The sequence below is a fragment of the Hemitrygon akajei genome, chromosome 19 (genome assembly GCF_048418815.1).
Source record: "Hemitrygon akajei chromosome 19, sHemAka1.3, whole genome shotgun sequence".
Classification (NCBI taxonomy): domain Eukaryota; kingdom Metazoa; phylum Chordata; class Chondrichthyes; order Myliobatiformes; family Dasyatidae; genus Hemitrygon; species Hemitrygon akajei.
Window position 1 is genome coordinate 53,392,017 of NC_133142.1, and position 7,738 is coordinate 53,399,754.

Genomic DNA, 7,738 nt, shown 5'->3' on the forward strand with positions numbered 1-7,738 from the left:
GCTCAAATAAGTCCCTTCAGCCACCACCCATCGCCTTCTATGTGAAAGTCAGTTCTGAAATCAAACAGCCTGTGTATCTTAATCTTCTGGATTAGCCTCCCATAAGGAACTTTGTCAAACACCTTACTGCAATCCATATAGACAACAGCCACTAACCTCATCAATCTCTTTCATCACCTTGTCAAAAAACTCAATCAAGTTGGCAAGACATGACCCGCCCCTCACAAAGCCATGCTGGCGCTCACTAATTAGGCCATGAGTTTCCAAATGCTCATATATCTTAGCCTTAAAATTCTCACTAGCAACTTCTCTACAACTGAAGTGAGACTCACCAGTCTATAGCTTCCCTTGTTCCCTTTATCCTTGAGTGGCCCTACCCTCTCCCTAGTTTTCCTCTTGCTCCTGATTTATGTGTAGAATGCCTTGGGATTCACCTTAGCAAGTAGCCAAGGACTTTTCATGGTCCATCCTGGTTTTCCTAATTCCCTTCTTTAGTTCTTTTCTGGCTTCTTTATACTCCTCATGTGCTTCGTTTGATCCTGACTTCCAAAGTTTTACACATAGTTTTCCTTTTTCTTCTTGACTGAATTCATCATCTCTCTGGATATCCGAGGTTCTCTTATCTTTCTATCCCTGTCCTTCCATCTAACAGGAACATACCTTTCCTGTACTCTGTGGAATTGATCTTTAAGTGTTCCCAATTAACTCGTCTTAGTTCCTGCCTACTGCCCTCATAATTTGTCCTACTCCAATTTAAAACTCTCCCAGAAGGACCATACCTATCCTGAAAGTTAAGGAATTGTGGTCACTGTTCCCTAACTGGTCACCCACTGAAAGGTCAGTCACCTGGCCAGACTCATTACCCAACACTAAGTCCAGTACAACCTATCCTCTTGTTGGACTGTCCACATACTGATTTAAGAAACCCTCCTGGATACACTTAACAAATTCTGTCCCATCTAAACCCCTTGCACTAAAAAAGGTGCCAGTTCATATTACGAAATTTGAAATCCCCCATGACAACAACCCTGTTATTTTTACACATTTCCTTAATATGATTACATATCTGTTCCTTAATGTCCCAGTAGCTATTAGGGGATCTGTAGTACAATCCCATCAGTGTGATTTGCACCCTTCCTATTCCTGAGTTCCACCCAAATGGACTCAGTATCTGGCCCCTCCATTATCTCTTCCCTGCTTGCCGCTGTGATATTGTCCCTGATTGGTACTGCTACTCCCCCATCTCTTTTACCTCCTTCTCTATCATTAATCACCCATTTCTGCCTCTCTCAACCAAGTTTCAGTAATGATCACATTGTAGCGGTGTGCTACACGCAGCGCTGAAATAATGACATGTAGTCAATGAACTGCGGTTACAAAAGAGATTTTATTCGAACTTCGCGGCCTCACTTTAAAGCCTTCCTGATCCCGCTCTCCCCGGGCGCGGATGCTGTAGAGGGCACGTATTCACAGTCCTGGCCCGTGCGTGGATGCTGTAGGGGGCACGTACTCACAGTCCTGTCCCGCGCACGGGCTTTTCCCCTTGCTGGTGAAGCAGACTTGGCGCCCTTTTGGGACTGGCCTTTATGCCGGTGCACTGGCTATTTGTGAGCCGGTTCGAGTGCGCTAGGAAGTGGGTCGCCACATAACCCCCTCCCCCAGAACCGGCGATACACCCCCCAATGTCCACAGTCTGGGCCGGACCCTGTTTGGGAGGTATGCCTCTGCGCCGCGGTGCCGGAAACTTGACTGGTTGTGCCACGTCCACATGGGCCGGTTTGAGTCGGTCCACCGTGAAAACCTCCTCTCTCCCCCCAACATCCAGCATGAATGTGGACCCGTTGTTTCTGATCACCGTAAACGGCCCCTCGTAGGGCCGTTGCAGCGGTGCCCGATGTCCGCCCCTTCGTACAAACACAAACTTACAGTTCTGCAGGTCTTTGGGTACGCAGGTCAGGTTCTGCCCATGCTGCGAAGTGGGTATGGGGGCCAGGTCACAGAGCCTCTCGCGTAGTCTGCCCAGGACTGCTGCGGGTTCTTCCTCTTGCCCCCTTGGGGCTGGTATGAACTCCCCGGGGACGACCAGGGGTGCGCCGTACACCAACTCGGCCGACGAGGTGTGCAGATCGTCTTTGGGCGCCGTGCGGATTCCGAGCAGGACCCAGGGAAGCTCGTCCACCCAGTTAGGCCCTTTGAGGCGGGCCATGAGAGCCGACTTCAGGTGACGGTGGAAACGCTCCACTAGTCCGTTCGACTGTGGGTGGTAGGCAGTTGTGTGGTGCAGCTGTGTCCCCAAAAGGCTGGCCATAGCTGACCACAGGCTGGAAGTGAACTGGGCACCTCTGTCGGAGGTGAATGTGGGCCGGTACACCAAAGCGAGATACCCAGGTGGCAATCAGTGCTCGGGCGCAAGATTCGGAGGTGGTGTCGGTGAGCAGGACCGCCTCTGGCCATCTTGTGAACCGGTCCACGATAGTCAGGAGGTGCCGCGCTCCACGCGACACTGGCAGGGGGCCCACAATTTCCACATGAATGTGGTCGAAACGCCGGTGGGTGGGGTGGAACTGCTGCGGCAGAGCTTTGGTGTGCCGCTGCACCTTGGCTGTTTGGCAGTGCATGCACGTTTTGGCCCATTCACTGACCTGCTTGTGGAGTCTGTGCCAAACAAACCTGTTGGTTACCATTTGGATGGTTGTCCTGATGGAGGGGTGCGCTAAGTTGTGAATGGAGTTGAAAATGTGCCGCCTCCAGGCTGCCGGGACGACGGGACGGGGCTGGCCGGTGGTGATGTCACAGAGTAGGGTCCTCTCACCTGGGCCTACGGGGAGGTCCTGGAGCTGCAAACCGGAGACTGCAGTTCTGTAACTAGGGATCTCCTCGTCTGCCTGCTGCGCCTCTGCCAGCGCTTCATAGTCTACCCCTGGGGAAAGGGCGTGAATGTTAGGGCGAGAGAGTGCATCCGCCACGACATTGTCCTTACCCGAGACGTGCCGGACATCCGTCGTGTATTCAGAGATGTAGGACAAATGGCGCTGCTGGCGGGATGACCAGGGATCGGACACCTTCGTGAACGTAAAGGTAAGCGGCTTGTGGTCCGTGAACGTGGTGAACGGCCTACCTTCTAAGAAGTACCTGAAATGCCGGATTGCCAGGTATAGCGCCAACAGTTCCCGGTCGAAAGCACTGTATTTGAGCTCGGGTGATCGCGGGTGTTTGACGAAAAACGCCAGGGGTTGCCAGCGACCCTCGATGAGTTGCTCCAGTACCCCACCGACTGCCCTGTTGGATGCGTCTACTGTGAGGGCAGTAGGGACGTCCATTCTAGGGTGCACTAGCATCGCGGCGTTTGCCAAGGCTTCTTTGGTTTTAATGAAAGCGGCGTCAGACTCCTCGTCCCAGGTAATGTCCTTGCCCGGACCCGACATCAGGGCGAACAGGGGGCGCATGATTCGGGCAGCTGAAGGGAGGAAGCGGTGGTAGAAATTTACCATACCTACGAATTCCTGAAGGCCTTTGATTGTGGTGGGTTGGGGGAAATGGCGGACTGCGTCTACCTTAGCGGGCAGAGGCGTTGCCCCGTCTTTAGTAATCCTGTGGCCCAGGAAGTCGATGGTGTCGAGCCCGAACTGGCACTTGGCTGGGTTGATTGTCAGGCCGTATTCACTCAGTCGGGCGTAGAGTTGACCGAGATGGGACAGATGCTCCTGACGACTGCTGCTGGCTATGAGGATGTCGTCCAAATAGATGAAAGCGAAGTCCAGGTCGCGTCCCACCGCGTCCATTAACCGCTGAAACGTCTGTGTGGCACTCTTTAGGCTGAACAGCATGCGGAGGAACTAGAAAAGGCCGAACGGGGTGATGAGTGCCGTTTTGGGGACATCGTCAGGATGCATCGGGATTTGATGGTATCCCTGGACAAGGTCTACCTTGGAGAAGATCCGTGCGCTGTGCAGGTTTGCTGCAAAGTCCTGAATGTGTGGCACAGGGTAGCGGTCTGGTGTTGTAGCCTCGATCAGCCTGCGGTAGTCGCCGCATGGTCTCCAGCCCCCTGATGCTTTGGGCACCATGTGCAGGGGGGAGGCCCAGGGGCTGTCGGACCGCCGTATGATCCCCAATTCCTCCATCCTCTTGAACTTCTCCTTCACCAGTCGGAGCTTGTCCGGGGGAGGCCTTCGAGCACGGCCGTGGAGGGGTGGTTCCTGTGTCGGGATGTGGTGCTGTACGCCGTGTCTGGGCATGGCTGCCTTGAACTGCGGTGCCAGAACCGATGGGAAATCCGCCAGGACTCTGGTAAAGTTATTGTCGGACAGCGTGATGGAGTCTAGGTGTGGGGCTGGCAACTGGGCTTCACCCAGGGAGAACGTTTGAAAGGTCTCGGCGTGGACCAGTCTCTGCCTCGGCAGGTCAACCAGTAAGCTGTGAGCCCGCAAAAAATCCGCGCCCAGGAGCAGTTGGGCTATGGCGGCCAGTGTGAAGTCCCACGTGAACTGGCTGGAGCCAAACTGCAGCCACACCGTACGGGTGCCATAGGTCCTTACTGTGCTGCCGTTCGCGGCCCTCAGGGTGGGACTCGGTTCTCTGTTGCGGGTGTCGTAACTTGTCGGAGGTAAGACACTGATCTTGGCTCCGGTGTCGACCAAAAAACGGCGTCCCGACCGCTTGTCCCACACATTCAGGAGGCTATTCCGATGGCCAGCTGCCGTAGCCATCAGCGGTGGCTGGCCCTGGTGTTTCCCGGTGTTACGAAGGTGAAGCAACTCTGAGGGGCTGAAGGCTTTTTGAGAATCGCAAGATCGCTATTATTTCGGGTCTGGGACCCAGGAAATGAGAGAGAGACACCCAGAATACACAACCAGGTGGAATGTCTCCTGACATCAGCGGAACGGAACCACTGACTACTGCTATTGTCTCTTGGAGAAGGAATTGTGTATTGAGTACTGTACTATTCATTGAAACCCCTCAGGGGACAACCAGAGTGGGCTGGTTGAGGGATTGCATCATCCCAACCTGATTGACATCTGAGACCCCGTGAGTAAGGATAAAAGAGGGGTCTGGGCAACACCCCTTGAGACGCACCAGGAGAAACGCTAGAAATCCCGTGACAGCGTTTTATAGCAAAAGCCGGTGAGAGCTCGTGTGCGTCCTCCCTTGCCTGGGATTGGCGGGCTCACCACGGAAGAACGGTTTAGCTAAAGGAGAGGTCACACTTGAATGGCCACGACAACGAGACACCTGACGGATCAAAATCATAAAGGAAAGCCGGCAAGTTTTTCTCTTTCCCTCTCTCTCTCCAACAATTGCAACACAGTGACAAACAAAAGATGGCAGCTTATGTGAACTGCAGTGAACTCTATATTTCCATCGGACAATACATTATCCCCTAGACAACGATAGAGCTTATTTCTTATTGATTATTATTATACCCGCACTTTTAGGTTTAGTATTGATGACGTATATTATCTGTATATTTGCATTGATATTATTTTTGTGTACTTTTACTAATAAATACTGTTAAAAATAGTATCATCAGACTTCAACGGACGTCTCTATCTTCGCTGGTAAGTCACCCAGTTACGGGGTTCGTAACACTGGGAACTTGCAGGGCGGGCTACAGCGGCGGGCTTCTGCGCCCCACCGCTAGTGGTAGAAGCACCATTGTTCGTTGGTCTCCTCACCCCTGCCTCTGGGGTTAGTGGCCTCTGCTGCCGGGCCTGGTCTGGTCTGCTGCTGGGAGCGTGGCCTGGTGATCTGTGCGACGGACGCCCCACTCTCCTTGGCTTTCCACAGCAAGTCCGCCTGGGCTGCCACCTTCCGAGGGTCGCTGAAATCCGCGTCGGACAGCAGCAGGCCTATGTCCTTGGGCAGCTGCTCCAGGAATGCCTGCTCAAACATGAGGCAAGGTGTGTGTCCATCAGCCAGAGACAACATCTCATTCATTAAAGCCGATGGAGGTCTGTCTCCCAAACCATCCAGGTGCAGTAAGCGGGCAGCTCGCTCGCGCCGTGAGAGTCTGAAGGTCCTTATGAGCAGGGCTTTGAATTCCATGTATTTGCCGTCCACTGGGGGAGACTGTATGAACTCCACAACCTGGGCGGCTGTGTCCTGGTCGAGGGAGCTCACCACGTAGTAGTAACGTGTGTCCTCCGAGGTTATCTGCCAAATGTGGAATTGGGCTTCTGCTTGCTGGAACCATAGGTGAGGTCGCAGCGTCCAGAAGCTTGGCAGTTTCAATGAAACTGCATGAAAAGATGCGGCGTCGTTCATCTTCGGCCCAAATATCGTTTGGGCCGTCGGGGTCACCAATTGTAGCGGTGTGCTACACGCAGTGCTGAAATAACGACACGGAGTCGGTGAACTGCAGTTACAAAAGAGATTTTATTCGAACTTTGCGGCCTTGCTTTAAAGCCTTCCTGATCCCGCCCTCCCCGGGTGTGGATGCTGTAGGGGGCACGTATTCACAGTCCTGACCCACGCGTGGGTGCTGTAGGGGGCACGTATTCACAGTCCTGTCCCGCGCGCGGGCTTTTCCCCTTGCTGGTGAAGCAGACTTGGCGCCCTTTTGGGACTGGCCTTTATGCCAGCGCGCTGGCTATTTGTGAGCCGGTTCGAGTGCGCTAGGAAGTGGGTCGCCACAACATCATGATTCCATACACTGTTCCATGCTCCAAGTTCATCACCTTTACCCATAATACTCCTAGAATTAAAATAAACACACTTCAAACTATCTGACCCATCATAACCCGTTATTTCAATTTTGCCTTTCAATATTTTTCTGACATCTACCTTCCAGTCCGATTCTTCCCTTAGTGACCTGGTGCTCCAGTTCCCAGCCCTCTGCAAACTAGTTTAAACTCTCCTGAGTAGCATTCTCAAACCACCCGGCCAGGATATTGGTTCCCCTTCGATTCGGGCGCAATCCATCCCTCTTATGCAGGTCACTCCTTCCCCAGTAAAGGTTCCAATGATTCCAGAACTTGAAACCCTGCCCCATGCACCATCTCCTTAGCCATTTATTTATCTGTGCTATCACACTATTCCTAACTACACTTAACTCTATGTGTTCACTGCGTAAGACCTCTACCCCTTTTTTGCCTACATCATTGGTGCCAATATGCACCATGACCTCTGGCTGTTCACCCTCCCCCTTGAGAATATCCTGCAGCCACTCTGTTACACCCTGGAACCTACCACTCAGGAGGCAACACACCATCCTGGTGTCTCTTTTGCAGCCACAGGATCTGATTTCTGTCCCCCTAGCTATCAAGATCCCTATACCTTCCACAGTACCTGACTTTACCCTTCCCTGCTGAGCCTCAGAGGTGGCCACTATGCCACCAGCCTGGCTGCTGCTGTACCTCAATGAATCATAACCCCAGCAGCATCCAAAGAGGTATACTGTACCTGTTGCTGAGGGTAATGGCCACAGGGGAACCTTGCACTGACTTCTTAATCCCCTTACCTCTCTTGGTGGTCAACCAACTACTGTCTGAAGGCTGTACTCTGGGTGTGACTACCTCTTCAAAAGTCTCCCGAATGATGCTGAGTACATCTACCTCCACTCCAACTCCTTGACCTGGTCAGTCAGGCGCTAAAGTTGGATGCACAGTCATCAGAGAAATTATCAGGTATCCTGAATTCCTGCAGCTGACAGGGGGAGCATTCTATCCTGACTATTCTGTACTAAAAGAAAAGCTTACCTCTTCTTATCTATGCCTCTCCCTGTTCACTATGAAGCCTG